We start from the raw sequence: 17,195 nt of genomic DNA on the forward strand, positions 1-17,195 counted from the left end.
AGCAAGGGTTATGATGATGCCCTAACTTATGGGGGTGGTTCAACTTCAAGTTAAAACATTTTTTGGTTTGGTACTTTATTTGCTTTCTACAACTTATACATTAGGAGTTATGATTTTAATTTATTGGTGTGGTTACTTTTTGGTTAGTACTTTATTTGCTTTCTACAACTTATACATTAGGAGTTATGATTTTAATTTATTGGTGTGGTTACTCTTAATGCATTGTTAGAAATGTTTCTTATAACATAATTAATGTTTTTACTTTACGATTTTAACGAAGTATTGTTTTTATATTTGTGCAGATTTCTTATTGGTAGCTTTTAGGGGATTTACTTTTGGCATTACTTGATGACATATGAGGACATCTTCCGTTAGTTCTAAAATAGGGTTTAGATAGAGTTATTGTATGTATTGCAAACAATTATTATATGGAAGAAGTTTGAATTGGATTCTTGTTTTATTTTTTACTTGTGGAATATATGGATCTTTTTTTATAAATGTGTTGTTGAAATAAATGTGTTATTCAAATGTGAGGTTTTAATAATGTAATGACAGGTTACAGGTTAATATCAAAGTCATGAAAAAAATAAAAACAGAAAATAAGTTTTAGTGACGAATTTTTTTATCACAAATATAGCAACAAAAAATTGTTTTAGTGACGAAAATTTCATCACTAAATATAGCAAAATTTTGTAAGAAATGGTTTTAGTGATGAAAATTTTCGTCACTATATGTGCCTGGATTTTCTTTAAAATAGTTTTAGTGACGAATTTTTTCGTCACTATATGTACTTGAACATAGTTTTAGTGACGAAATTATTCGTTCGTCACTAAATATGATTTAGTAAACTAAAGTGTTTTTAGTGACAAAATATTGTCGTCACTAAATAGTGTTTTTAGTGAGGAAAACATTTTGTGACGAAACGTTTTCGTCACTAAAAGTTTTTTTTTTTTAAATCAAGTCGGACTTTTAGTGACGAAAATTTTCGTCACCAGGACTTTTAGTGACGGGGCTACAGTGACGAAATGAGTTTCGTCACTAAAAGTCCAATTTCGTCACTAAAGGTTCTTAGTGACGAAAAACTGGACTTTTAGTGACGAATTTTTTTGTCACTGAAAATACATTTTGTTGTAGTGATTATTCACTCTCTCTCTCTCTCTCTCTTCTGAATCTTTTCTTTTAACGTGTTGTATATTATTTTAATGTGTAGATAAATTATTTTATTATGTTATATAGGAAAATAAAAGTTGAAATGTTGTTTGTGTTGTAAACTGGTATGATATAATAAATAAAACAACTTTTAAGATGATAAAATGGGATATTTTTTAGAAACCGAATGCTAATGCTCTAAGGGCCTCGATGAAGGTCCGACCCTTGCCTGGCCATGGGCATTATTACATGAGTAATATTGCTACGATCACAAACAATTTTACAATATTTGTACAAATTGTTATTATGACCAATTATTACTGGTTCTCGTTTAGACCTACTACTAACATTATGATTTTAATTAGCAATAACCATTCACCACTAAGAGACCCTTAATTAAGCATTGAGTACGGGTCTATTGAAATGCCTTTTAGGAAAATCCTAAAGCAGCGACAAATGTTAGTACAAAAAGTTTACAAATAGATAGAGCAATAAATGTGTTTAATGCAAGGAATAAAAAATTCGACACCCAAGAGAAATTATTATGACATTTCATAAAAAGGTAATTCAACAATTTGTTTATTATATTGATGAAGTACTAAATTATGTTCATTATTATATTATTTTGTAAGTTTTTTATATACTAAAATTTTGTAGTTTTAACATTTTGTAATAAATAGATAAATACTTAAATTACTTTCTGTCCTTAATAGTTAATTGGTAATACTATCAGTTTGTAAAACATATTTAATAAAATTTATAATATATCTTACTTACTCAAATTTTTTAAGACAAATATAAAAGTAAAGCAAAATCTAAGCTTGTCAATCTTCGGATTGTATACTTCCTGGAACCAAAAATGAAAATTCAAACATTTGCAATATATATAATACGTTGCACGCAGAGGGAAGTATGTCTATTGTGATTTTTTTTTTTTTTTTTTTTTTTTTGAGAATCTGGCTTCAAATTTTAAAAACTAAAATCACCCAAAATCAGCTAAAAGTACATCAGCAACTTGTGGTGGAACATCCTCCATCCACACAGAAACACCATCAATAGTTTTTGCGTGTTTTGCTAAAAAATGAGCAACTGAGTTTCCTGACCTACGAGTGTGAAAAAAAGAAACGCAATTACAAGAAACTAAATAATGCTTAATAGAAGAAATTAAGTGACCAAAAGAAGATAGAGACTCCTCTTTACTTCTTAAGGCTGAAATAACCACCTCCGAGTCTCCCTCGACAATAAAAGAGGGTAGATTGAGGTCCATAGCAAGGATAATAGCTCGGACAGCTGCAAGAGCTTCAACTTCGGCAAAGGATGATGGGAGCTTGACCTTCTTCGCTAATGATGCAAGCACCTGGCCATGTGAATCCCGGATAACCACTCCTAACCCAGCCTCCTCTGTTTCTTTGAAGACTGCACCATCAAAATTAATCTTCAGGAGCGACGAAGGGGGTGGTTCCCACTTTGGCCGAGATTGTTGAGGTGCTGAAACCGGTACTGGCGCAGCTAGCTGCACTTCGTTGAAATCCTGAAGCATTTGCTCTGCTGTTGGTATGATCTAGGCTAACGGGAATGGCTTATTGCTGGTTCGAAGTTGGTTCCGGCGAAACCAGATCGTCCACATGATCGTTGCAAACAGTTCTGGTTTTTTGTCATTCTCCAGCACGAATCTTGCAAGCTCAAAAAAATTTGAAAACTTCTTGGACCTGCAAAATAGCCACATAACATTAGTTTCCCAAATTGCTGAAAGCTCAGAACAGTCCCACAGAGCTTGGTAACCGTCCTCAGCTTCCTGTTTACAATGGCAGCACACGTCTTCCTCAAGGACTCTTCTCCGGATCAGATTTTTCTTAACTGGCAGAGCTTCCTTGCAAGCCTTCCACATAAAATTTTTGACTTTGTTTGGTACTGAAAGCTTCCATATCCGACTCCAAATACTTGGGACCACATCTTGTGAGGAATGATGCGGCATTGGGCCAGCTTTGTCTTTGACGAGGAACCTGTAACCAGACTTCACAGAGTAGACACCGTTGGGAACATGAGGCCAAATGAGCTTATCTTCAACTTTGGTTGGGCTGAGTGGAATTTTAAGGATCAAATCAGCTTCCATGGGAGCAAAATAGCCAAACAATGCATCCCTATCCCAGCTCCTAGATGTGGGGCTAATGAGACAATCCACCGTTGCATCTTGCAAACCATCTATGACTGGGGATAATATTTGTGGATGCTCTAAGCTAGGCAGCCACGGATAATCCCAGACCTTAATGGTTTCTCCGGAACCCACTCTCCATCGAGCCCCTCTCCATAGCACTTCCCTACCCTTTAAAATACGACGCCAAGCATAAGAGCCACTAGAATTATCTGGAGCTTCCATGAATGAGCAAGTAGGAAAAAATTTACTTTTGAAAACTTTATGCAAAAGTGTATCCTTATTGTGAAGAAGTCGCCATGCTTGTTTGGCTAATAACGCATCGTTAAAAAGAGCCAAATCTTTAAACCCCATACCCCCTATAGATTTGGGTTGAATAAGGGTTTCCCATTTAACCCAATGAATCTTGCGCTTGTCTCCTCGCTAACCCCACCAAAATTTTATGATTAGGCTTTCCAATTCATTGCAAAGGCCTAGGGGAAGTTTGAAGCAACTCATGGTGTAAGTGGGTATTGCTTGCACTACTGCTTTAATCAATATCTCTCTCTCGGCCTGTGAAAGCAATTTTTCCTCCCACCCCTGTAATTTCCTCCATACCTTCTCCTTAATAAAGTTGAAACTGGCTTTTTTCCTTCTCCCCACAAAGGATGGTAGACCTAGATATTTCTCATACTGCTTGATCTCTGACACCCCCAATGCTTGCTTGATGTGCTCTCTTGTGTCTTCAGAAGTAAGCTTACTAAAGAAGATTGTAGTCTTATTCCGGTTAATTTGTTGTCCAGAACCACTCCCATACACATCTAGAACCTCCAAAATATTATTACATTCCTGTTCAGTGGCTCTGCAAAATATTATTGTGATTTTATTTAATTGCAAAACTAAATCATAAAATAAACTTCTTTTGGACAAAATATTTATTAACTTTCATTACAGATACTCTCAAACACTCCTCACACGAAAATAAAAATCAGGCAGCTGTAACATATTTGTAACTTTAACAATTTCATAGTGAATAGGTACATTCACCCAACTTATTTAATTTATATAAATGTCAAATGACAAATAGAAAGTAAACGAACAGAATGAGATGGTCCTTTGTGGCTATGTTCATGAAGGGTGCAAAGCCATAAGGTACTTTTATTTGGAAATGGGAAACTGAACAGCAATGGCGACTTCAGGAATTTTGTCTAGGATATTCCTATTCCACTTTGAAAAAATTTCGGGTTATTTCGGTCTATTTCGGGTGTTTCGAGATATTTCTGTAAATACCAGCTGAAATTCAAGATTTGGCCTTAAAAAATTAAAAAAAAAAAAAAAAAAAATCTTAAAACCAAAACAAATTTGCATTCTGTACACCGAAAAACCTCAAAAGAAAAAAAAATGAAAAGAAATGAAATGAACAAAGGTACCTGTACAATAAACTATAAGTTCATTTGAAATATTAATAAAATTATTAATTATTATTGTTTAGTTGTTTCATAAATTTGTTTGTCTTTTATAAAATATAATTTTTTGTATTGTTGTTTCATTAATTATTAAATTATTAATTATTGTTTAGCCTAACATATTTTTTTTTTTTTTGAGAATCTAACATAATTTAATTTGTTTGTCTTTTATAATGTATTAGTTAATTAAATTATTAATTATTGGGGTTTAATTGCTTCATTAATTTTTTTTTTTTTACTAACTACTAGCAGTCTAGCTAGCACACACCCCACTGTGCATTAGCGCACACTAGCACACACCTCATGTGTGCACACACCCCTGCCTCCGCATGCCTTTACTTCCCCAATTCAAATATCCCACCCCTGACCCCACACCACACAGTCCTATGGCTCCATCTACCCCTACTCAACAGATAAGATTCACACAAGAGGAGCCAATCAAATAAATTCAACAATAAAAGACAAACTCACCAACACCAACTGACCAACATAGTGTCACACCAACGGATAAAGTCAAAAAAAAAGGGGCAAATAAATTGAATAATTATAAAGACTTAAAGAGAGAGAATCAATTCAAAAAGAAAGACAGCTCTCTCTCTCTCTCAGAATAAAACAGTCCACACTCCACAAGAAATGAGCAAAACCCAAAGATTAAGAGAGAAAAAGAGAGAGAAATAGTGTAAAATACCTTGGGGGAGGCCTGAGGGGCGGCGCCGAGGGCTGCAGCAACATGTCGAGGCATTGGAGGCGAGGAAGGATTCGAGGCCAAGCGTCGGCGTCGCAATCTCTGATCCGATTGGACCGATCTCCGATCTCCGATGGCCGATCCATCATCCAAGCTTTGTTGCTCGAGTTTCAGGCAAAGGCGTCGTCGCCGCATCGTACCTATGTGTTTGATGATGAGGTTTTAGGCGGAGGTGTGCGTTGTCGTTGATGAGCCTCATCAGATGAGGTTTTTTTTCTTTAGGTTATGAAAGGTTTCTAATTTTAGGTTTTGTTTTTACCATTTGATGATTGAGGCGGACGTTTATTAGTATTTTGTATTGGGTTTTGCCATTTTGGTTGGTTTTTTTTTTTTTTTTTTTTTTTTTTTTGAGAATACGTTTGGGTTGGGCCTATTGGGTATTTGTTTAGGAGTGAAGTTGGGCTTTTTTTTTGGGCTTCTTTGTTACAATTTTTTTTTTTTTTTTCAGATTCTCTGTTACATTTTTTTTTTTTTAAAGATTTTTGTTCAAAATTTGTTTGGCATAAAAATTTTGAGGGTGCTCCTGATAAGGCTTGAGGGTGTTCCTATTTTTTTTTTTTTAAGGGTAAACAACTAAAAAATTTTAATTATTATATATAAATTTTTTTTTTTTCAAGTCAAGGTGTTCTTGGGAAACCCTAGACCCTAAGTGGCATCGCCACTACTGAACAGGCTAAATAGAATTTCACTTTTTTATTTATTATGGATAAAATTTATTACACATATACTGTCATACGCAAATTTACAAGCACATGAAAAAGTAACTGAAACTCTAGAATCAAGTTCAGTTGCCTTTTTCAATTGTTGGTATATTTACGTGTAACAGAGAGTTTAATAAGTACTATTCTTTCTTTACCTATTTATTAAGCCAGGGGACCATGTACCAAGTTTGTAAAGTACTGGGAATAAGTGCAAAAAATGCGACAGTGAAAGCTATGATCGTCTAGGGGCTACTGAAATGGTCGTGAATGATTTGAGATGTCCAGGTCAAGAACTTGTTCTTGTAGTACTTCTGCCTGCTGGATTTGACCTTGGAAAATATTTCAAGGTTGGGCACCAAGTCGGTGCCTATCTCGTTGAAGAGTTGAGCCACTTCTTGGTTGCTACCGAGAAGGTTATGGAGCACCCATACTTTCCTTAGCTCCTTAACGTCGTTGGCTTCATCAATGAGCGAATCGAGGAAGGATATGTAAGAGGTGACCCCATAATCATTGTCGAAATCTGGGCACATCTCGTAGGCTATCAAATTGAAAAACTTGGGCCCAGTTGAGTCATCTACTTTAATTGGAGGAAGCCAAAGAAATCCGAAACAAGGGAATAATGTACTAAAATATATGTCACTCAGACTCAAGCTATCATCTTCACTGCGTTTTAAATAGATACCTGTTGCTTGAAGCTCCTGAACATTGCGATAGGATTGCCAATTGACGTTTTGATTTGACTTTTGAGTACTCTTTGGTTCCATTTTAGGAACCCGTTGTCCACCATGCTTAGCCAAGAGACTCGTCCTTTGTTTGTCGAGAAGATGGATGGACTCGGGCTCTATTTCCACTAGTATTTCTTGATCTTGTGACTTCTATGAGGAACAGCTGTCTCCTTGTTACTGCTTCAATACTCCCTGCTAGATTATATCCGATAACAAATTTGAATACGGATTATTTTTTACCCCAACAAACTCATTAATGAATTTCTTAATCGATTTTTCCAACTCCTTTTTCATCTTACTCAAGCTCATCAACCATTTAAGAAGACAATAGGGAAGCTGATTCTCAAGAAAAAACAAATCCTGATGTCCAAAGGCTACACTATCATGTTTTATACTCAACTCCTTGAACTTGTTGTTATCAGGATCAGTAGCACAGTATATGTACTGTAGTATTGCACAGCCATCCCCGAACAACAGCCAAGCGAGTGCCTCATCATCATATTTCTTGGTCACGTCTTCCTCAAAGCATTCCCTCAATTCCTTGATATTCTTCTCAACCTTCTTGTATAGTTTTGCCACTATCTTTAATGAACTCAAATGTCGATACAAGCTTGTGCTTCTCTGCTAGCTGGTAGTTTTCCTTACCATGATGGATAGGGCCGAGTGAGACCATTCGAAGCTCAAAGTACTTCTTGAAATCCTTGTGATCTCGCAGCAAGAATATAACATTTTGTATCTTTGGTGTTCAAGTTTGACTGCTTGCATTTTTTCTAGCCTTCATCACTATTTTGAACCTTTCTTCCAGCTTGGTAGTTTCGATTGCAATGTTATCTATTTGGACCTCCTTAGTGGCGCTGCTGCTTGTTTCACCAACTTCTCCTCTGATACCTGATAGGTCCGATCAAAACCTCGTCCATAGAACAGTGGACGAGAGCAACCCTAAGGTTCACCCAACTCGTGTTGACCACCAGGCGAAGACGAGGCCATCCACCCTTAATCAACGAACGAAGTGTTACAAGGAAATAATGAGCCTCCAGACCGTTGGAGAGGTATATCACCATTAACACCCTACAGAGACGTTACAGATACGGAAATAATACTGCCATGAAGGCAGCACCAACGGCTAGGAGAAAGAAGGAAAAGCCTATATATCTACTCATGAGACCTAACCAAAGGTACGAAAACTCTAGTTCACACACATTGGTACTCTAATATTTCTCTTCTTATTCTAGCCATTCTAACTTAAGTATCGGAGGCTTCGTGGCAGGCACCACACCGATGACCCACACTTCTTCCTTTCATCATCCATTTTTCTTAGGATCAGGTTGGTCGTGGACGACCCACTCTAGACGAACATTTTGACTGATGATTTGAGCATCATCAGTTTAACGCCATCTGTGGGAAAAGACTTGTTCTTTCGACTTTCTTGCACTTAGTTCGAGAGTACTGGTCCATTCAACTCACTAATCCAAATGGAATCATACGTTAACCAAGATCCTGCAGTCACTCGCAGCTATTGTGGAAGAACTTACCAGGCAGAACCAAAAGATGAGGCAGCTGCTACAACAAAAGGATAATTGCTCGGAGACCAACTAGGACGATGATGGAGACAGCCAGAGGAGGTGGCCTAGCACTCCAAAAGGGGAAAACTCAAATCTCCCCAGAGAAATGAGAAAGGAGATGGACGAGCTAAGGAACACTATCAAGGGGAAAACAAACCAAAGCCTGGATAGAATGGTCAAAACGATGGACTCACCCTTCACCCTAGCGGTCCAGGAATGTCAGGTGCCCTCAAAGTTCCATCTACCCTAGCTCGAGCCATCTGACGAATTGAAGGATCCATTGGATCACCTTAACACTTTCAAGACAACTTTGGGTCTCCAGCAACCTCCTAAGGAGATACTATGCCGCTCTTTCCCCACTACCCTCAAAGGGGCAGCCAAGGAATGGTTTACCAAATTACCAACATCGTTCATTGACAACTTCGAGCAGCTGGGCAGTTCCTTCCTTCGTCACTTTGTCGGCGGGCAGCGTCCAAAAAGGCCAACTGATCATTTGCTCACCATCAAGCAAAGAAAGAAGGAAACCTTGTGATCTTATGTAATACGTTTCACCTAAGGAACTTTGGAGGTGGACGAATCGAATGACAAAGTACAGCTAACAACCTTCAAGGCTGGATTGAAGTCCAGAGAATTCGTAGTCTCCTTGGCAAAAAATCCCCCCAAGATGATGGCAGAGATGCTTCTGGAAACACAAAAGTATATGAACGCTGAGGACGCCCTAGCAGCCATGGAGGGAGTAAAGAAACCCAAGGAGAATAAGAAAGAAAGAGAGGATGATCAAAGAGGACGAAAGAGGAATCAAGTAGACCAACAGAATATGGAAGGAAGTAGACAAAAAGATGACAAGAACCCCCATCCAGTGAAGTTCATGCCTTTGGTGTTGCCTATTGACTAGATCTTGACGCAAATCAAGGACGAACCCTATCTTAAATGGCCAAGACCATTACACTCGTCACCCAATGTGCATGATAAGAGGAAATATTGCCGCTTTCACAAAGATCACGGGCATTACACAAAGGATTGCGGGGATCTGAAGGAGCAAATAGAAGAACTCATATGAAAAGGGAAACTGTAGAAATACGTGAAAAAGGAGGATTCCAGTAGGTTCAGGGATGGTAACAAGGATTGACATGAAGACTCTCAGAAGGACGAGGACCACACACCCCCTCATCCACAAAGTGCTATAAGGGAAATAAAAACCATCATGGGAGGACTATCCATAAGAGGACCATCCAAGTCCCTCAAGAAGTCATACAAAAGGCAGGTGAATAGTGTTCACAGTCAGCCTCCTCTAAAGCAAAGACGAACAAACCAAGATATGTGTTTCTCAGAAAAAGATGCCAGAGGAGTAAAGCAGCCTCATGATGACCCGTTGGTCATTGTGATCATGATTGAAGGATTTAACACCATAATGGTTCTGGTAGATAACAGGAGCTCGGAGACATCATTTACCTTTCTGCCTTCCAATAGTTAAAAGTAAACCCGAACAGACTTCGTCCTTTCGAATCCCCTCTCATCAGTTTCAATGGAGACAAGGTGTACCCCCGGGGAATAGTAACGTTAACGGTCACGGCCGGCTCGTATCCCCTCCAGGTAATAAACAAGCATAACTTCTTGGTAGTAAACTCACCTTCGTCCTACAATGTGATTATAGGATGGCCTACCCTCAATCACTAGAAAGCAGCCACTTCCACATATTGCTTGAAGGTGAAGTTTCCAATAGAACAGAAAGTCAAAGAGATGAGAGGAGACCAGGTGCTAGTAAAGGAGTGTTACCAGGCAGTCTTGGCCTCAAAGGAGAACTATACATGGATAATTGAGGATAAGATGCCAGAAATTGTCGAGAAGCTGGAAACAATAGAGTTGGTCGAAGGAGATCATACAAAAACGACCCAGATAAGGATGAATCTAAATCCCTGGATGAAGGAAGAGATTGTTAGCTTCCTGAAGGATAACTTGGATGTGTTTGCATGGAGCCACCAAGATATGCCAGGTATACCAGTAAACATCATTCAACACCACCTAAATGTGGACCCTGAGAAGAAACCTGTCTAGCAAAGAAGAAGAGTTTTTGCCCATGAACGGAACAAAGTAGTTATGGATGAAGTGAATAAGCTACTCGCTATTAATTTCATTAGGGAAGTCTACTATCCTAAGTGGTTGGCCAACATCGTCATGGTAAAAAAGGCAAACGGGAAATGGAGAATGTGTGTTAACTTCACAGATCTAAATAACGCCTGCCCGAAGGATAGCTTTCCCCTACCTAGAATTGACCAGCTCGTGGACTCAACAGCTGGGCACAAGCTTCTTACCTTCATGGACGCATTTTATGGGTACAACCAGATACAAATGGCTGAGGAAGATCAAAAAAAGACAGCCTTCATCACTAGCCATGGACTCTATTGTTACAAGGTAATGCCCTTTGGTTTGAAGAACGCGGGGGCCATATACCAAAGACTAGTAAACCAAATGTTCAGTAAGCAGATTAGGAGGAACGTGGAAGTGTACGTTGACAATATGCTCGTCAAGAGCAAAGAAGAAGAGGACCATCTGGACGATCTCAATGAGACGTTCAACACACTCAGATAGTACAGCATGAAGTTAAACCCGTCCAAATGTGCCTTCGGGATCTCCTCTGGGAAATTCCTCAGGTTTATGGTATCGCAAAGGGGAATAGAAGCAAATCCCAAAAAAGTGAAAGCTATCCTCGAGATGTCCTCTTCAAAGACGGTCAAAGTAGTGCAATCTCTCACAGGAAGAGTAGCAACCCTTAATAGGTTTGTCTCGAAGGCAACAGACAAATGCCTTCCTTTCTTTAAGACCTTGAAGCGAGCTTTTGTCTGGACGGAGGAATGCGTGACAACATTTCTGGAGTTAAAACGCTACTTAAGCAACCCCTCACTCCTAAGTCCGTTTAAGGAGGGAAAAGACTTATTCCTCTACTTGGCAGTATCCGTAACTACGGTCAACGCAGCCTTGATCAGGGAAGAGAACAAGATACAACTCCCGATGTATTACATCAGCTAGGCCTTTTAAGAAGTTGAAGCTCGATACCCACGAATAGAAAAAATTACCTTCATCCTAATAGTGACCTCAAGAAAACTTCGTCCCTATTTTCAGGCTAACTCGATCATAGTTATGACAGACCAGCCCATCAAGAAAGCAATGAATAAACCTAAGGCTTCTAGACGAATGGTACAATAGGCCATTGAGCTTAGTCAGTTTGATATAGAATATCGCCTACAGACTGCCATAAAAGCTCAGGCATTGGCAGCCTTTATAGCGGAATTCATCGCCCCCGAGCATGAAGAAAACTAGGAAGAACTTTGGACGATCCATACAGACGAATCGTCCACTCAGAAGAGAGGCAGAGCAATTGTCGTCATCTCCTCCCCTAAAGAGGATGTTTTGAAGTATGAAGTCCAGCTCAAATTCCTCGTAACCAATAACGAAGCAGAGTACGAGGCTATATTGATGGGGCTAAGAATAGCTCAGGCACTTGGAGCTAAAAACATTTTGCTAAAGAGTGATTCGTAGCTCGTCATAGGGCAGGTCAAGAGAGATTTTGAAGCAAAGGAAACAAGAATGCAGAAATACCTTAAGTTGACAAATCAGTTGGCAAGCAACTTTGATCATACATAATTTGTTCAGATCCCATGGGATAAAAATGCTAAAGCCGATGAAGTGGCCCAGAGTCATCAATAGATGATCAGGCAAAGGCGATCGATTGGAGATTGGAAGAACAGATATCTCCCTGCATCGAAGAATTTCAAACCTTCCCCGTGCATGCTCGCACAAGATGAACGAGCCCCATTATATCCTACCTTAAAGACGAACAATTACCACTGAATCCTAAGGAGGCCAAGAAGATCCAGAAATGGGCTACCCGTTTCATGGTGCTAAATGACAAGCTTTACAAAAGAGGATTCTTCCAACCTTACTTAAGGTGTGTTGAAGAGGAAGAAGCCAAGTATGCCTTGGAAGAGGCGTATGGAGGAGTTTACAGTGATCACTCGAGGCCAAAGTCCCTCGTTAGTAAGATCATGAGGGTAGGTTACTTTTGGCTCTCGATACAGCAAGACGCAACAAAATTTGTCAAGAGATGTGAGCATTGCTAAAGGTATGGAAATGTCCAACAAGTCCTAGAAAAGAAAATGACGACCATTTCTTCACCTTGGCCATTTGCACAATGGGGGATCGACATTATGGGCCCCCTACCACAAGGGGAGAGACAAATGAGGTTCTTACTCGTCGCAATCGACTACTTCATGAAATGGGTAGAACCGGAAACACTAGCAACAATCACAGAAGCAAAGGTACAAAATTTTGTATGGAAAAATATTGTGTACAAGTTTAGGATCCGAAGGAAGATCATCTCAGATAATGGTCGTCAGTTCGACAGTCACGGATTCAAGTCATTTTGCTCAAGCCTGGGCATCAAGAACAAATACTCGTCCCCAGGACATGCTCAAGCCAACAAATAAATGGAATTAACGAACCGAACCTTGCTCAAGATAATCAAGGCCCGGTTAGTAGGGACAAAGGGAGCATGGCCCGAGGAGTTACTAAACGTTCTATGGGCTTACAGGACTACAGCACAAACCCCAACAGGAGAGATGCCTTTCAACCTAACCTATGGCACAAAAGCAATCATCCTAGTCGAAGTGGGAGTCACCAGCCTCAAGAGGGAGTTCTTTGACGAACAAAGCAATGACGATCAATTGAAGTTGAACCTGGATTGCTTGACGAAGTCAGAGACCAAGCCTTCTAGAGAATAACCAAGTACCAACAGAAGATGGCCAAATAGTACAACCAGAGGGTAAAGCTCAAAAGATTCAACATTAGAGACCTCATCCTTCGAAAAGTGACTCCTACAATGAAGGACCCAACATAAGGCAAATTGGGACCAACCTGGGAAGGAACTTACAAGATCGTCCCCTATTCATGACAGGGAAACTACCACCTGGAAGATCTGGATGGAAACAAGCTATCTCGCCCATAGAATGTCGAGCACCTAAAAAGGTATTACGAAAAGGAAACATAGCCTAATTGTAAGCAGTCAGCATGATCTTATACTTTTTAATGCAAATCAAATAAAAGTATTATACAACAAGTCATGTATTCAAATAAACATATTATTATTCAGCCATTCACGTGTTCTGGTTATTTCTCTCTCAAAACTAAAATCGCCATCTTAATTCGAGAACATCGTCCAAGTTAAAGACGATAAGATTCCTTAAATGGATGTACATCGTCCAAGTTAAAAACGATAAGATTCCTTAAATGGATGTACATCGTCCAAATAAGACCCCCCAGGTGGATGTAAATCAAAAGAGATCCCAAGAATGGGAAGAGGTCGTCCTCTTAGATGGAACAACCAAATTCACATTTGGACGAGATTCCCCAAGTCCATAAATGGATGAAGAGAATACCTCAATGAAAATTCTCTAAGTCCCTAAATGGATGAGGAGACTACCTTAATGAAAAATTCTCTATAGTCCCCAAATGGACGAAGAGGATACTTCAGTGAAAATTCCCCAGTCCCTAGATGGACGAGGAGACTACCTTAATGGAAAATTCTCTAAGTCCCTAAATGGACGAAGAGGCCAACTCAATTAAAATTCCCTAAGTCCTTAGGTAGACGAAGAGGGCACCTCATCAAAAATTCTCAAAAGGCCCTAAATGGACAAAGAAGGCTGCACAACAAAAATTTTTCTAAATTCCCTAAAGGAACAAAGGGGTACACCCAAGCAAATTGTAGCTAAGTACAAGCATCAGAGGATACGAAGAAAGGTAAAATGCATAGACATATTATATATATAAAGTTGCAAATTGTTCAAAAAGCCCCAAAACAAGTAGGGCATCCAAATATAAGTTGTCCATTAGCCCTTAAACAGACAGGGCATTAAAAAAAATAAAAAATAAAATAAAATAAAAAACACACTTCCAAGGGGCAGCAAGTTCAAGCTTGGGGAGCATTATCATTTTCCCTATCAGCCTCGGGAAGGTCCTCACCAGTAGACGCCATAGCCTGAGCTGCCTGGGCTGCTTCGTCCGCCTCGATCTCCCTATCAACGACCTCAAAATCCAACTCCTCTAGGTCCATCCCTGGGCCATGCTTTATCAGATATCTCCTCAATAGCTCAAAGCCTTTAAAATACCATTGAAACAAAATGGTGTTATACTCGTCAGTAGTTTGGAAAGCATGGACAGCTTTAGCCACGACAGCCTTTATCCTCTGTCCAGCTAATGCAAAAAGGTTGTCCTTCTGCTTTACCAGCAGCTTCTCGGAATCCAGCTGCTCAGTCAAAGCCTTGATTTACTCCTTGGAAGTGTTGTGGGCATCCATTGCAATAATCAAGTCTCTCCACAATCCCGAAGCTTTGGCCTCCAACGCCTCCACTTTTGAGGTAGCCATGATGTCCTTCTTCTCGATAGCAGATACTGGGAAGTAATATGCATCATTTCTCCCAATACCTGACAACAAAAAGTTTCGTCATGACCAAAGTTAGCAGAGGCAGCTAAACACTTAAGGATGAAACAAAAACGACAAAGTAAGGAAGATCACCTGCATAAGTTTATGGACATGTTGGCTCACCATCTCGTGGGAGGGCATGCTTGAGATCTCCCTCATCTCTTTAGGGGTAAGGAGCTCATTTTCCCAAGCTATGGTAACCCCAGTATCAGCTCAGACACTAGAGCCCACCTTTTCCTTCCCTTTGTCTCCCGCCTTGCGTTTCTTCAAAGGAGGGCCGACCTCCTCGATTGAGATTCTGGGAGAAGTAATGTGACCCTTATCCAGGGTAAGGGTGGATGAACCCCTCTCCACCACCTCTTTCTCCATTTCCTTATCTTTTTCAACAACTCTTAGCCTTCTTTGGCCAATACTAGAAAGGGGCTCGTTCTTCTTCCCCTTAATCTTCGCGTACAAGTCTTTATTGAACTTGGTCATCATCTCTGCACCAAAAAAAGAAAAAGAAAAAAAGAATAAAGGGTTAAGATCAAGAAAAAAGAGGAAAAGACGATCCAGTGTGCCACAGCTACTCATGTTTCCTCTCTTCCCGGTCAATTGCACAGAGAACAAAATGCAAAGGCTCCGGCCCCAAACAATGACGAGCTATCATGCATGGATCAACCAGCTCGTCAAAATCCTCGATCGTACTTGCATACTTGACAGCTTCCTGAATCCTCTCTTCAAACTTGCTCTCAAGTTCAAGACGCTCTTTCACTACAAAACAGAAAAAATACACAGGGTTAGAAGGACGACTAACTCAAACAAAAGATGAAAAAGAACATCTCATAAAAGGCAAACGTACCAAGTTGAGGGGTCTCCCACTGATGCAACAACCTAGGGACATCCCCCCAAAAATCGTTAGATAAAGTCTCCTAACCATCGCTTGACACAAAGAAATACCTCGACTTCCAATAACGAAAAGACAACAGAAGGTTAACGATGAGGCGAGACTTCCTATCCTAGGGTACAAGCTCAAAATACCCAACTTCCTTAGACTCCTTTAAGCAGTAAAGATGGACGAACTCATTGAGCGTGATCATGTCCCCATCAGCTATGGTCATCCAAATCACCATACAGCTTATGACGATTCTCCAAGAATTTGGCATAAGCTACTCTGGAGCGATGTTCAGGTGGTGAAGGAGTTCCATGATGAATGGATGGACGGGAAACCTGAGGAAGCACAAGAACATAGCCTTATAAAAGTAAACCTCCCCATGGGCAAAGGCACAAGCCTTCTTGCCCTTCCTAAGAAGACAAGCCCTAGTCTCGTCAGGAAACTGGAACCTATCCCTGAACTTACTAAAGACGTCCACTTTCAGAGTGCATTTTTCCTTAAGGGCATGGAAAGGACGAGATGTGGCAGAAATAGAAGGGAGAGAAGACGAAGGAGCGGAGGAAGGCATAGAGGTAGCTATGTTTGTCCTCGCCCCAGCCATGCCTACACTAGAAGAGGAACCCCTCTCCTGATCACTCGACCTCACCTCGAACCCCATATTTTCCCTCCTTAAAGCCCCTCGCACAGATTTAAACCAAGCTAAAGACTGGTGCAATAGCAGATATAGGTCACACAACACCAAACCTATGCCACTATCACCTACAACAAAATCCCCAATCTGTGGATATTAATCGCTAGAGCAATATGGGAGTACACCTAATGGGTCACTAGAAGAATCTAACAGCGCCCCTAAGCGGGCAAAAAGGAAGGCGATGGAGGGAGAAGTGTGCCTAATTTCAGAGTAATCCACCATTAAGGAAAATTACACCACTTAAAAAAGGAAAATAGGAGCACAAAAGAGAAGAATATAGTAAAACCAAAAGGAAAAAAAGCGTAAATAAAGGGTGTACCTGGAAATAAAGAAGGAAACCAAGGAGGCAAGGAGCAAAATACACAGAGAAGTCAGAGAGATCAAACATAGAAAGAAGGTAAAGAGATGGGAAGTGAAAGGCAAAGAGTTAAAAAGGTTTGCCATGGAAAGTGCAGGAAAAATGAAAATGTCTTCACCAGAAATGAGACCTGCCAGCCAATCAAAGTGGGACATGTGGCCATGATGCATGCCACACCGCCACGGATCAATTAATATAGGAAGCAGAACCCTAAGCTCCTCAACCTTTTTTTTTTTTTAACTCATCATATTCCTATGACCGTCCAGAACATGGACGACTACGGAATAAGGGGGCAGCTGATAGGTCCGATCAAAACCT

General features: G+C 40.0%; 1 pseudogene; it reads right to left on the reverse strand.

Annotated features, from left to right (window-relative positions):
• Positions 1-6,347: 6,347 nt before the first annotated feature.
• Positions 6,348-7,698, reverse strand: LOC115951503 (annotated as a pseudogene).
• Positions 7,699-17,195: the final 9,497 nt, after the last annotated feature.

This window comes from Quercus lobata, chromosome 7, assembly GCF_001633185.2.
Source record: "Quercus lobata isolate SW786 chromosome 7, ValleyOak3.0 Primary Assembly, whole genome shotgun sequence".
Classification (NCBI taxonomy): Eukaryota; Viridiplantae; Streptophyta; class Magnoliopsida; order Fagales; family Fagaceae; genus Quercus; species Quercus lobata.